We start from the raw sequence: 16217 nt of genomic DNA on the forward strand, positions 1-16217 counted from the left end.
CTTCCGCAATTTGTGTTGTTTTTTTTCCTCAAAAGGGGAAGTGTGCAGAAAAGATTATTTTTTTCTGGCAAAGTTTGTGTGAGGAATTTAATTTCGCGGCCTGTACGAAGCGCCACAACAAAACCGCTCATAAAAACGTATATGATTTTTACAGCTCCTGTTGGATGCTTCACTAAAACCTCGATATAATGCCACTCAATTTGTCCTCTCTCTCACGATATTGACGTTGTAGTTTTTCAATGTCCTTTTTTCTTTGAAACATAAATAATATACTTTTTGCGCGATATATCGTCAAATTCCTTTATACTGCCAATTTTCCAGACCAAATGGTGGCAGTATAACGAGGTTTAATTGTTTATTGTACAATTTTTGATCGTGTCCTCCAAGAATTTTTAATGCAGATGGTGTCTTTTGCTAAATAAACGTTGTGGAATTTTTTCTTTTTGGTATTCGTTTTCCTTCCAACTGAAAAAAATAAACAAATGACGGACAAAAAAATGCACTGGAAAAAATGAGAACAAGAAAAGGAAAGGGATATTGTTAAATGATTTAAACTTTATTTATTTTACAACAATCATGAAATAAGTTATTACAACTTGTTTTAATCACTCTTGTTAGCCCGGATGTTAGAGCGCGGAGGGTCTTAATGTGGGAGGAAACCCGAAGAAAACCCACGTAGACGGGCAGTCTAGGGGTCCCATACCTTTTCAGGACCGATCAGAGAATCGAATCCCGGCTGTCTTGGTGAAAGTCGAGTGCGCTGTCCACTGCACCACCTGGCCATTGGATATTGTTTTTATTGCGTCATGGTCAATTTGTTTTTTTTATGGAGGCGCAGTAGTCTAGTGGTAGGACGCCGGGCTGGTGACCGAAGGGTTGCGGGTTCGAGTCACGGCACGGCGCTGTGTTGTATCTTTGAGCAAGATACTTTACTCCGCTTGTTCCCAGCCTACTCAGCTGTAAATGAGTACGTGGTTGGGTGGTGCTAGAATTGTTGAATGCTAGCTGTTAGCGCCGAAATGGCAGCACCGGCTGTATGCTCCCCAGGGAGCTGGGAAAGATATTGGCTGGTTGCAAAGACTCTATAACCACGGATAGTAATTTGTGAACCGCTTTGAGACGACTTACGAACGAGGTTGTGATAAAGCGGTAAATATGTAATTTAAGCACATTTCTCGTCTCGGGACCTGAGTCACCTTTGGTGTTTTGTTAAGTCCTGAGCTATGAACTTGTATCCGAGCATTTGAAAAGAGCAACAATCAGTTAAAATGTTAATTTTCAGGTGTTTTTTTTTTTTTTCAAAAATGTTTTAGTCAGATTTCCCGCTTAGATTAATTATTGATCGGTTTCAACGCTTTTCCAAAAAAATAAATAAAAAAAATTGTAACTTTTTAGAAAAAAAGATCTAAGGTAATTTACAAACTTCTTGTAGCTTACAAGAGTATACCAGGTACTGTTTCGAAAAGGAATCGAAAACAAATACTTCATTTTTATATTTTGTATATAGTAATTCCTATGGTAGGAGTGGCGGTTCGCTTGTGAAACTCTATATTGTTGTTTTTAAGGAACAACTTGGAATTAATTAAAAATGTGACAATACGTACATAATTTATTGGTCGTTTCGTATTTCAAGGGAACCATTCGTTCTATATGTTTATGAAAAGAAGTTTTTGGCAAGGAGTACTTATCTGTAAAGCGTACCTTACCTTTAGTTATGATTTATTGAATGAAGTAGAATCGCTCAGATAAGGAGTGATGCCCACAGGAACCTTATAATTTGTTAAAGTTATAATTGGACCTAGACTGAGGTGTTCAGAGTACTTTTATACGTGTTAGGAGTTTAGATCAATTTTCGGTAAAAATGACATACCAATGATGTTGTACAATTTCATGAATATACAGCTAATTTGAATACATAATTAGGGTTGAGATTTTGACAACAAAGTCATCTGAACACCTAAAACGTGTAAAATTACACTGAACACCTCAGTTTCGTTCGAAATATATACAGCTGTAACCAGTTATCGGGTCCCTGTAGTAACGCCAATTGACGCAAACGTGAACACAGTCTGACGATGTAAGTGTGGTACTTATGTAGTAGAACTGGACTTGGTCGATCTGGCCGTTGCATTTCTCTTTCTTTTGTTACACTCACAACACACATTATCCTCCGTTGTACATAATCTGAGAGCCCTAGAGACGATGTGTGTGTTGAGTATATAAGTACTGTACTATTTCAAATATAAGTTAGAGGAAATCAATAAAACCATACCTAAGTATAATTGAGATCGTGTCGAATTCATAACTTCCATTTTCGGTGATCGAGAGTTCATCGACAGCGACACGGTATAGTTGTATAGGGTATAACGTCCTATCAACAGGAAATGTCATTTAAGGAAGTGCTTTCATGTGTGTTGTGTATGCGTGCATGTGTGTATGTGTGCCGGAGACAGGGTACGTTGGTGTACTTGCCTCCTTGTGATAGCGCGGATATGATGACGATTTTACAGTGCTATCTACCTGAAATACAATGTCGAAGGCTCACAGCACAGCAGCAGCGACACTGACCTAGTGAAACACAAGAATATGTACTACAGGCGACATCTACTGTAGTGGTAGACATTAAACATATGTACTGCCAGCGACACTGACCTAGTGACACACAAGACTATGTACTACAGGTGACACCTACTGTAGTGGTAGACATTAAACATATGTACTGCCAGCGACACTGACCGAGTGACACACAAGAATATGTACTACAGGCGACACCTACTGTAGTGGTAGACATTAAACATATGTACTGCCAGCGACACTGACCGAGTGACACACAAGAATATGTACTACAGGTGACACCTACTGTAGTGGTAGACATTAAACATATGTACTGCCAGCGACACTGACCGAGTGACACACAAGAATATGTACTACAGGTGACACCTACTGTAGTGGTAGACATTAAACATATGTACTGCCAGCGACACTGACCGAGTGACACACAAGAATATGTACTACAGGTGACACCTACTGTAGTGGTAGACATTAAACATATGTACTGCCAGCGACACTGACCGAGTGACACACAAGACTATGTACTACAGGTGACACCTACTGTAGTGGTAGACATTAAACATATGTACTGCCAGCGACACCATGTGGTAATAATGAAAACATAAGTGCTATCAGAGACACTAAGTGTTGGTCATGAAACACGAATTATTACCAGCGGCACCTATTAGTGGACTATCAGCGACACCTAGTGGTAAAAATGAAACACAAGTAACACTAGCGACCCCTTTTATTTGACTATCAGTGACACCTAGTGGTAGAAATGAAACACAAGTAATACTAGCGACCCCTTTTATTGGACTATCAGTGACACCTAGTGGTAGAAATGAAACACAAGTAACACTAGCGACACCTAGTTGTAAAAATGAAACACAAGTAACACTAAAAATACATTGTATTGGACTATCAGCGACACCTTGTGGTAGAAATGAAACACCAGCGACAAATTTGCAAGTTTAAGTGAATCGAAATGCTCGTTTTGACTTTCAGCAATACTGGAGGAGAAAAAATGCAAAATTAATGCGGAGCAAATATTTCTCCCTGCTGATCGTTGGTGCAAGATATACATGTATATATATTTAAATATATTTGTATTACTAGAATGCCTAACGCACTCCTGCTACAATGTAACTTCTCCAACGTGTTTGACAAAATAAGCAAATATATTTTGAGATTGTTCGCTTCATTTCCGTGGATGCCGTCATCCATGCGCGTCATTGTACGATTCCGCACCGCATACTGTTAATGTACTGATTTTAGCGCTCTCATATTTTCGCGGATCAGCGACAGTTTCAAGGTTTACACATTAGGTTTTAACGCTTCGGGTTACTTTAAAATGTATATTTAGATTATCTGATATTTTAAGGTTGTCATAACTTGATGAAATTTAGCATATATTAACATACCATACCTGTGATTTGTACTAGAGTTTTCCCCCTTGAAATAACATTAGTTAACATTGCCGATTGTCACTCTGGTTTTACATTCATCTTAGTATATCTTTTCATCAACTCCTCACTTCATTAACCGGGTCAAAATTAATATTCAAAAAGATCTTTTACCAATTACTTCACGCGGAAATCTTATGAAAGGAGGTATGTGTCAAAATAAGGTAGGATACACCCTTAAATACTATCTTTAAAGATACCACTATGACAAGAATTCCCGATAGCGACAAATATTTTGTTGTTTGTCATTATGATGTTTTTTCAAAAGAACACAGCGGATCTAGAGTTATGCGATTACATCTAGACCGGTCCATCCAGATCTCCTACAAGTAGGTCAAAGGTTTGCTAATGAACCTGGCATAATAGTGTTGATGACAAGGAATTCTATTCATTAGACCCTGCACAAGTAGGTCAAAAGCACTCTACTGAACCTACACAATGGATGTGCCGACAAGTTGTACTACGCATGAAGGGACACGAGATGTTTTAAACGATTGTTAACCGATAACTACCCCGTTCAATTATTTCTAAGTATGTGTACCTATTATATCTTCTATTGTAGTTCTTCCTAAAGTGTTGTCGCTAGGACGCTCCAGGTATCGTTAAAACACGTCGGGTGGAATTTCTAGATTAGGATTGTATACAACTTACATATAGTGTGGCGGCAGATGTTAGTTTCGTATGTTCTTTGCATTGTGAATGACTGAATCACCTGTTTGGAAGGGTGACGAGTTATAAACACTCATAGACGAGGCGGAGACGAATATTGGACATTGTAAATCTACAATCCCTTGATTGAAAGTGCACAATCCTTTATATATCATCCTTTGATTTTGAAACCGGCATCCCTTTGTTGTAAAACCACTCTCCTTTAATAGTAAAACACACCATCTTTTAATTGTTAATGCATCATCCCTTAATTAAGTATCCATCATCCCTTAATTAAGTATCCATCATCCCTTAATTAAGTATCCATCATCCCTTAATTAAATATCCATCATTCCTTAATGATAAAAATACCATTCCTTGACTGTGAATTCGCCATTCTTTAAATGTGAATCCACAGGGACTGTCCCTGGAATCCACCATCTACCTATTATAAAATCCAACATACCTTGATTGTAAATCCCTCACCGTGATAAATTAAACACCCATTTCTTATGAATTCACCATCCCTTGATTATAAATCCATCATCCCTTGATTATAAATCCATCATCCATTGATTATAAATTCATCATCCATTGATTATAACTTCATCATCCATTGATTATAAATCCATCATCCATTGATTATAAATTCATCATCCATTGATTATAACTTCATCATCCATTGATTATAAATTCATCATCCATTGATCATAAATTCATCATCCATTGCTTATAAATTCATCATCCATTGATTATAAATTCATCATCCATTGATTATAAATCCGTCACCTCTTGATTATAAATTCACCATCCCTTGATTATAAATTCACCATCCCTTGATCATAAATCCGTCACCCCCTTGATTATAAATTCACCATCCCTTGTTATATAAATTCACCATCCCTTGATTATAAATTAATCATCCATTGATTATAAATTCATCATCCATTGATTATAAATCCATCATCCATTGATTATAAATCCATCATCCATTGATTATAACTTCATCATCAATTGATTATAAAATCACCATCCCTTGATTATAAATTCACCATCCCTTGATTATAAATTCAATTTATAATCAATGGATGATGAAGTTATAATCAATGGATGATGAATTTATAATCAATGGATGATGGATTCAATATAACAACGTAATCCTTTGCAGTTTTCCTGTTTAACAGTAAAACGGAGCAAGAACGTATATTTGGTCTACTTCAAGATGTAGATGTAGAATTGCTTGTAATATTAAAAAAACACCATGAAAGATGTATTTGTGATTCTTTGAGTTTTTCCCGTAACCATGTTTCAAAACATAACATAATTAATATGTTGTTGCATATCTTACAAGTAATCGTTAAAACAAGACCAAACCTACAGGAAGGACACTATGATAAGTTGTTCGGGTTCCGTCGCGATCATTTGAGACCCTCCCCTACAGGTTATGGGGGAGAATAGGCCTGTTGTGTCCCACTTCATGTCGTAAAAGGCGACTAATGTAGACCCCTTTTAGAATTTGTGGACTTTCATAGAAGAAACCACAATTGATCTACGTCCCCATTACAACATTCAGGATCTTTATGTTTTCTCTCTACTTACTGAAAACCTTTTTTTTTCTAGTGTCCGGCTTGACAATGTCTCACTTTTCGCCTTAGTGTTGAGCGTGCGCCCAAGTGGGGTAGGCAATGGGGTCAGACCGGGACATATCGAAGTCCTTAAACTGTTAGTTGTTATTCTCTGTGGTGGGACTGTGTCGGGGTATTATCGTTTACCAGTTAGCTTAGTTGGTTAGAAAGAAAGTATCATTATCGGAGTTGAAGGGTTCGAGTCCTGGCCTAGTCACACGCATGCATAATTACACGTTTTAGCAACGGTACATGCACGAGCGGACCAACCAACCCTTTTCAATGCAACGCTTCTGGTCATATCGATCGAAGTTAAAGAACTATTAATTACAAATTCAACAACGATGTTTTAATCTGGACACGAACTAATAAGAGTAATCCAGGGTATAAAGTAATTCGTGATCTCATTGACGGACTTTAAGTGACCTCACGAGAGCGCGTGCAATGCATGACTATGAGCCGTTTATCACGAGCCGTCAGTTATTCGTGTTACAAGAACTCTCGGGGTTTTACCATCTGGCTCGGAGGATTCAGGAGAATTTTTTTTCATCGGCCTGATATTGATTTTAAACAAAATTCTACCGGCGTCTTCTGTCCGTTTGTTTCTACAATCTTTACATCAACGTTTTATTTCAGTTTGTAATAAAGATAGTTTCAACAATATAAAAACTGCTTAATTATATATATTCTGATATCTTGTTTATATTTGTAAATTTAAAAGGAACTATAAATCACACAAATACAAAAAAAAACAGAACACAAAAACCATACGAGAGCCTCTATAACAACAATGATCTCCATGACAACGAATTAAGAACTAAGCAAAGATTGTATATGGTTATAATAGTTAACGTTCTTCGTGTCGACCTGATTGTAAAAAATATACATTTGATTTATTTTACAACAATCATGATAGAAGTTATTCCAATTTGTATTCATCACTCTTATTAACCCGGCTGTTAGCGCCCGGGGTGTCTTAATGTGGGAGGAAACCGGAGTACCCGGAGAAAACCAAGGTGGTCGGGCAGGTGACCCCATATATACCCTTTCACGTCCGATCGGACAATCGAACCCCGACCGCCTTGGTGAGGTAAATGGGCTATCCACTGCGCCACCTGACCACCCTGATTTTCACCTGTCGTTTCAGTGTCTGTAATAATAATTAAATCTGAAATACATCATGGATTTGACGATTTGACGTGAGATATCATGGTTACCACTTGTGGTGCAAGGGACGTTATCCAATCTTGAGTTTTAGGTTTTGCCTTCGGGTTTTATGTTATTAATATTGTCTTTCGTTTTTTTGTTTTTTTGTAGTTACAGTCTTTCAGCGACGACTTAACATTTCTTTTCCTTTGGTGTCCTTGTGTTTTGTCGTGTGGTACTTTAACATTACACTTCATTATATTTTTCAATAAAGATCTTCATACCTGTACAAACGGTTCTCAGCTATCGATAGGTACCCAGAGAACGTATCATTACTTCTACCTGTGATTACAAAGGATACAGTTTACAGGTGTATTCATTCTACGACTATGGGCAATTTAACGCAGAAAATTACACCTGTTACAATCGAAGTACTTGTAAGAGATTAAATCTTAAATACTCAACACCTATTATGTTTCAGAATTGAATTGAAAATCTTGATCCTTAAGTATTTTTTAAAGGAACTACGGGAAAAAGTTTTCCATTTGAGATTTGTCACCTTTAAATATTTATCACATAAAATAACTTGAGGTATTAATAACAAAAAATATGTTTTTGACAGTTTCTGCCTGTGGCGCATTTTGATTGGCAGGATGTTTTAAATTATATTGTTTTTAAGCTAACAATTGACAAGATAATATTGTGTATTTTATAAAGGAAAAGTATGTTTGCGAAATCTAATGGAAATATCTACTCAAAACAACAACACGTACGAAGTGTGGGTCAAATGAGATTATTACTCTTGAAGACAATCACAGACTAAAAACGAGCATGGATATAGACCCAGGTTTCCTGTGTATGTAGCGACAACATCGAACCCGGCCTCTTCAACAGTCCGGTGAGTGTTTATTTGTTGTTCACAAACTAAACGAAAGTGCATCGCTATCAATATGTTGTTGATTGCTAAATAATTAGAAAAATAGAATTATCGGAGCAAACTTGTACAATCGTAAGATGCGAATCATTTTGTGCACATGTGGAATCCTTTCGAATTCTCTTCTAAAGTATGATTACTTATGATATAATTATAACCATTTACGCGTTTATTTAATGATAAATATCAAATTAAATGATATAAGGGTGTTAATAACGCCAAAAAGGTGGAAGAATGATTGTTGTTATTATTTTGTGATGATGCAATCATGTTAGCTTTCCAATTTGTCGATGACAACGTCATATCTAGGTCACAATTGAGAAAACACTATGTGTACACAGTCATGTACTTCCGGAGATTGCTATTCTAATGTTCGATCGATTAGTTTATTTGCCAATATGTACATTCTCGATGTCATTTCTTTAAACGAGACTACCAAAAAGAGTTACAATCTACGCGAGATGCCATTTTAGTATTTGTCAATGTGACGCTTGGCAGTCCGCTTCAAATAACACGATAGATAGGTCATAGTCAATCTCTTAAGTGACTAAGATTGTTGTAAGTTCCGTCATTATGATGTTATGTATGTATTCAGTAAAAATTCATTTGTTGAAGCCTGAATAGGTTTGTTTCTAATGACTATGTTTGAAAACCACAGACTGTAGACTTTTATATCCTGCACAGCGTCATCAATTGATAAACAAGAAACGTCGGTTGTAATCGTTAAATGTCGGGTATTTCCGTCACGATCGAAATGATCCGGATGTGCTTCGATTTATGATTATAACCATTTCTCAGTTTTCATCCATTTGAGCTCATTTAATCGGGGATTCAGGGTTATCTACAGGTAATTCTTTAAATGCCACCCTTACTGAATCTTGAACCCATTTACATAAGCCTTCTTGACCTTCAAGACCTCTCCTTTCCCTCGACTTGGCACAAAACTAATAAATAGACATAGACGCAAACGCCAATGTCTTTTGATTGTGATGAATACTTTTTTTCTCTCTAAAAGTCATGGATTTTAAAACATGATTACATAAACCGATTGTTGATTGCTCTATACACGTATCTTCGATTATAATGAATAATTGTCAAAGTGCGGAGCTGTATGTGTTGGTCAATAATCCGAAGTACGAACAATAATCTTGGAAGCCACAGTCAATGTATACGTACTATGTAGCAGTGAGATTAATTGATAGAATTCACCGTGTGTTTCAAGTAAAGCATCCGGTACCAGAGTAAGGAGAGTTATTCTAATTATACTTAAATATTGTATCAACTTTTTTTTTTAGCTTTGTGGCATCGAAGTATACTTTAACGTCAGTGACATCAATGCTGTCTTGTTTAGTTTGACGTCAGAGGCATCAATTTAGTCTTGTGTACTTCAGTGACATCAATGTTGTCTTGTGTACTTCAGTGACATCAATGTTGTCTTGTGTACTTCAGAATCATCAATGAAGTCTTGTGTACTTCAGTGACATCAATGTTGTCTTGTGTACTTCAGAGACATCAATGTAGTTTTGTGTACTTCAGTGACTTCAATGTTGTCTTGTGTATTTCAGAGACATCAATGTAGCCTTGTGTACTTCAGTGGCATCAATTATGTCTTGTGTACTTCAGCGACATCAATGTAGTCTTGTGTTCTTCAGTGACATCAATGTAGTCCTGTGTATTTCAGTGGTATCAATGTTGGCTTGTGTACTTCAGTGACTTCAATGTTGTCTTGTGTCTTTCAGAGACCTCAATGTAGTCTTGTGTTCTTCAGTGACATCAATGTAGTCTCGTGTACTTCAGTGGTATCAATGAAGTGTTGTGTACTTCAGTGGTATCAAGGTTGTCTTGTATACTTCAGTGACATCAATGTAGTCTTGTGCACTTCAGTGGTATCAATGTAGTGTTGCGTATTTCAGTGGTATCAATATAGTGTTGGGTACTTCAGAGACATCAATGTAGTTTTGTGTACTTCAGTGACTTCAATGTTGTCTTGTGTCTTTCAGTGACATCAATGTAGTCTCGTGTACTTCAGTGGTATCAATGTTGTCTTGTATACTTCAGTGACATCAATGTAGTCTTGTGTACTTCAGTGGTATCAATGTAGTGTTGTGTATTTCAGTGGTATCAATGTTGTCTTGTGTACTTCAGTGACATCAATGAAGTATTATGTACTTCAGTGGCATCAATTATGTCTTGTGTACTTCAGTGGCATCGATGTTGTCTTGTGTACTTTTACACGAAGTGATTACTTTTGAATTGATCGAAAGTAAAGTTTGTATCAAAACATCCTTACATAACAACAAGATCAGAAAGATGTCTGTGAAAAAGCAATGAATGAAATCATAACCAGCACGTTATCATACGAATAGAAAACAGGAACTCGAGGCTGGAAAAATACAATATGCAGGCGAAATTACAAATTGGGTTTTTATAAAGGAAATATATACATATTTAAAATGTTAGACATTAGCAGACAATTGTTATAAGACTTTATTAAAAACCGTCGATATAATGTCCCTCTCACACGTAAGTAAAAACATTTTAAATATTGACAAGTCAAGGAATATTTCTTGCCAAGCTTAGAACCCACTTTTCAAACAACTTTATTAAAACTCGATTCATGTCATAAAGCTATTAATCAGTATCATTTTACATAATAGTTCGCTTTTGTAAATTTAGAAATATGAGACGTGAACGGTTCTATGTGTTTTGTCCCCTTTCTATTACTGACATTTTTGATAAATGATAGATAAGGTCTCAGGAAACGCATTATGTGTTTCGTGTTTCACTTTTTTTTTTAAATCTACGGGCTGTAAGTGGAAAATATCTAAAAAGTCTACACATATCTTAAATCCTTAAAAAACTAAATCGAGACCTTCGTTGGGCAGTCGCCAGATACTGTCCGTAGGTCGGTGGTTTTTCTTCGGGAACTCCAGCTTTCCTCCTCCACCACCACCACCACCACCACCACCTGGCACGTCCTTAAATGGCCATAGCTGTTAATAGGACGTAAAACACAAACAAATCAAATGACTTTTATTTTGTTTCCCGAACAAATAGATCATACTATTTGAAACAGGTAATTATAAGGCCCAATTTCGTATTCAACATACAACATAACTATTGGATAGCAACTACATATTAGGAAAACGATACACAAAATCATGTTCCTAGATATGATTGGAATATTTTTCAATAATCTCTGATCCATGTAACTCAGGAAAACTGCTGTTTTGTTCTGCCTTGTACTGTAACACATAGACATTCGATGCGGTTCATGTCATTTTCCTGTAATATAGTGGGCATTCATATTGCCTATGAAACGCATCTGAAAGCAATGTACTGCTTAACTGTGTCTTCTATTCAAATATTCACAGAAGCTCGAAGTTTATATTTGAGAATTGACTCATTCGAATAGACTTCATTTAGAAATCGCATAAAACGTTTTGGTGACGAGATAGGATTTTTGTATATCAAAGGCCGTTCAAACGAGGTATGTTAACATAGACAGTTTTCAGTGACTTACCAACTTGAATTATTTCTAAAGCTTGTGATATTGTTTTCCGTAAGGAATTAGACATTTGTAAGACAATTATAATAAAACAGTGTACATGTATGTATACATAAAATGAAGTGTGTGTTTAATACTACAGTAAAAATCTCGTTATACTGCCACTACAGTGTACTTGTCCAGAGAAATTTTGACGTTATAAAGGAAAGGCGATAAATTGAGGGCAATTTATAAAGGACAATAAAAAACCGAAACGAAACATTCCTTTATAATATTACTTTTACTACAGTAAAACCTCGTTATTATGCCAACACTTGTCCGGATGCATTTTGGCGTTATAAAGAAGTTGGCGATGAACTGAGGGAAATATATAAAGGATCTCTTAAGAAAATGAGAAAAGGAAACCTTGAAATATGTTGGCTGTAATTGAGATGACAATGGAATGAGTGGTATTATATCGAGGTTTATCTGTCAAATGAAATGAATATGTTCGTACCTTAAACAGTCTGCGGGGTCTTGTGAGGTGTTTAAATATCTGTGTTCTTTAGTAACTCTCATTTAAGATTCGTCTTACACAAAATGGTTGTAAGTTGTGGCTATTAAAATGTCTCAAAGGATCTTTTTAACGATCTCTTTAAAATTCACAAGAAAAGGATGATTTGTTTTTAAAATACCTTGAAACATTAGCATATAACCGTTAAATCTGTACGTAGAAGTTAACCATGCTTCTTCAATCTTGCGTCAATAATTTAAAATTAGATTGAAATCTTGACAGTGCTTGAGTTATCTGTTCGCACCTACGTGTAATCTCGCTGTCATTTCGTGACATCTCGTGATCAGGCGATCAGCCTCGATCGGGTTTTATTTCGATTTAATTACGTTTGGCTAATTATATTCTACTCAGATAATCCGCTTTTCTCGGTTTTTATCGTCCGTGCCATTTCAGATTGAAATCTTGAAAATAGCAATGTGACATTAACTCCAACAGAAGCAGCTTGATTGCAATGTGTTTATTGCCTAAATGTCATTGTCGTGAACCCAGGAGTACGGATTCTCGCTTGAGCCCTAAACTCATCTTCAACGCCTTCCCCTTCCCCCGGGGTCATCTCTCCGTCCCCTGGGGATCGTAAAATATTTCATGGATGTGGCGATGATGAAAAGGTCGTCGGGAAACGGTTAATTATCTAAGAATGAAAGTCACAGATACATCCATTGAGAGTACATTACATCTCAGAATCATGGCTACTTTTTGAAGATTTCCGAAAAACTCAACATTATGGCCACTCGGTATGTTGTACATTTGTGTAGGTTCCCGAAGAAATTATTTAGATAGTAGGACACAAACTACTTGTATAATAATTTTGTTGTTAAAAGAAACAGATTCTAATGAAAAATGAAAACATAAGCAGATAATTGAAAGCGACCGAGGAAACAATGTAATTTGTAAATTTCATGAGGCAATTCGACCCTTTGTAGAGACGCAATCAGCAAACAATAACATTAAAAACCAAGGCTGGTAGTCGTATATAATTATTATCGAGTATTTCACGCGAAATTTTGACAAATTATATTGTTTGCACTGTCGTTATTACCTGTCTGTTTATGTACACGTAGAATTAATGAATTTGGTTCAATATATACAATACACTTAGTTTGTCCGTGACTTAGTTTCTTTATTGGACCACACTGTCACTATCGTAATACATATTAAAACATAAACATTTAAATATTACTCTGTTTGTTACGTAACGTATATTGTTTATTTATTAAAAATGCTTAAAAATGTTGCTGATAGTAAATTTTGAATGTAGTAAATTAAAGTAATACGATTTAAAGCCAAAAAGCAAACTAAAATCATCTTATAGGCCTAATTCAATAAGCAATATGTTTTAACCGTACCCAAAACGTATGCATCTTTTCTAATGTGTTTTACCTTCGTGTGTTAACACTGAAGTGTTTTGCCCTCGTGTGTTAACACTGTGATATGTTTTGCCCTCTTGTGTTGACACTGCGATGTGTTTTGCCCTCGTGTGTTGACACTGTGATGTGTTTTGCCCTCGTGTGTTGACACTGTGACGTGTTTTGCCCTCATTTGTTGACACTGTGATGTGTTTTACCTTCGTGTGTTAACACTGAAGTGTTTTGCCCTCGTGTGTTGACACTGATATGTGTTTTATCCTCGTTTGTTGACAGTGTGATGTGTTTTGCCCTCTTGTGTTGACACTTTGATGTGTTTTGCCCTCGTGTGTTCACACTGTGATGTGTTTTGCCCTCATGTGTTTACACTATGATGTGTTTTGACCTTGGTTGTTTGCACTGATATGTGTTTTGCCCGCGTGTGTTCACACTGTGATGTGTTTCGCCGCCGGGTTATGACACTATGGTATTTTTTGCCTTAGTGTGTTGACACTGTGTTGTCATTGGCTCTCGTGTGTTGACACTGTGTTGTCATTGGCTCTCGTGTGTTGACACTGTGGTGTGTTTTGAGCTCGTGTGTTTACACTGATATGTGTTTTGCCCGCGTGTGTTCACACTGTGATGTGTTTCGCCCTCATGTGTTTACACTATGATGTATTTTGCCCTCGTGTGTTGAAACTGTGATGTGTTAAGCCCTCGTGTGTTGACACTGTGATGTGTTTTGCCCTCGTGTGTTCACACTGTGATGTGTTTTGCCCTCATGTGTTTACACTATGATGTATTTTGCCCTCGTGTGTTGACACTGTGATGTGTTTAGCCCTCGCGTGTTGACACTGCAATGTGTTTTTACCTTGTTTGTTTATACTATTATGTGTTTTGCCCTCGTATGTTGACACTATGATGTGTTTTGCCCCCGTGTGGTGACACTATGGTAGGGTTTGCCCTAGTGTGTTGACACTGTGATGTGTTTAGCCCTCGCGTGTTGACACTGTGATGTGTTTAGCCCTCGTGTGTTGACACTGTGACGTGTTTTGCCCTCATGTGTTGACACTGTGATGTGTTTTGCCCTTGTGTGTTGACACTTTGATGTATTTTGCCCTCTTGTGTTTACACTGTGATGTATTTTGCCCTCGTGTGTTGACACTGTGGTGTGTTTTGAGCTCGTGTGTTTACACTGATATGTGTTTTATCCTCATGTGTTGACACTTATATGTGTTTTGTCCTCGTGTGTTGACACTTTGATATATTTTGCCCTCCTGTGTTGAGACTGATGTGGTTTGACCTCGTGTGCTGACTCTTTGATGTATTTTGCCCTCTTGTGTTTACACTGCGATGTATTTTGCCCTCGTGTGTTTACACTGTGATGTTTTTTGCCCTCGTGTGTTGTCACTGTGATGTGTCTAGCCCTCGCGTGTTGACGCTGTGATGTGTTTTGCCCCCGTGTGGTGACACTATGGTAGGGTTTGCCCTAGTGTGTTGACACTGTGATGTGTTTTGAGCTCGTGTGTTTACACTTTGATGTATTTTGCCCTCGTGTGTTGACACTGTGATGTGTTTTGAGCTCGTGTGTTGACACTGTGATAAGGTTTGCCCTCGTGTGTTGAACCGGAAAAGTGTTTTGTTCTCGTGTGTTGACACTGTGATGTGTTTTGCCCTCGTGTGTTCACACTGTGATGTGTTTCGCCTCCGTGTTATGACACTATGGTATTTTTTGCCTTAGTGTGTTGACACTGTGATGTGTTTAGCCCTCGCGTGTTGACACTGTGATTTGTTTAGCCCTCGCGTGTTGACACTGTGATGTGTTTTGCCCCCGTGTTATGACACTATGGTAGGTTTTGCCTTAGTGTGTTGACACTGTGATGTTTTTAGCCCTCGTGTGTTGTCACTGTGATGTGTTTAGCCCTCGCGTGTTGACACTGTGATGTGTTTTGCCCCCGTGTGGTAACACTATGGTAGGTTTTGCCCTAGTGTGTTGACACTGCGATGTGTTTTGCTCTCGCGTGTTGACACTGCAATGTGTTTTTACCTTGTTTGTTTATACTATTATGTGTTTTGCCCTCGTGTGTTAACACTGTGATGTGTTTTGCCCCCGTGTGGTGACACTATGGTAGGTTTTGCCTTAGTTTGTTGACACTGTGATGTGTTTAGCCCTCGTGTGTTAACACTATGATGTGTTTTGCCCCCGTGTGGTGACACTATGGTAGGTTTTGCCCTAGTGTGTTGACACTGTGATGTGTTTAGCCCTCGTGTGTTGACACTGTGATGTGTTTAGGCCTCGCGTGTCGACACTGTGATGTGTTTTGCCCACTTGTGTTGACACTATGATGTGTTTTGCCCCCGTGTGGTGAAACTATGGTAGGTTTTGCCCTTGCTTGTTGACACTGTTATGTGTATAGCCCCCGTGTGTTGACACTGTGATGTGT

General features: G+C 37.5%; 1 protein-coding gene across 1 annotated transcript in view; it reads left to right on the forward strand.

The window, feature by feature from the left end:
• The first annotated feature begins 8257 nt into the window (after positions 1–8257).
• Positions 8258–16217, forward strand: part of LOC110451650 (alpha-2B adrenergic receptor-like) — a 32910-nt gene continuing 24950 nt past the window's right edge. Inside the window, exon 1 of the mRNA XM_021499771.1 lies at positions 8258–8333. The gene's annotated coding sequence lies outside the window, so the exon portion shown is untranslated. The remainder of the gene's footprint in view (positions 8334–16217) is intronic.

This window comes from Mizuhopecten yessoensis, unplaced genomic scaffold, assembly GCF_002113885.1.
Source record: "Mizuhopecten yessoensis strain PY_sf001 unplaced genomic scaffold, ASM211388v2 scaffold6163, whole genome shotgun sequence".
Taxonomy (NCBI): domain Eukaryota; kingdom Metazoa; phylum Mollusca; class Bivalvia; order Pectinida; family Pectinidae; genus Mizuhopecten; species Mizuhopecten yessoensis.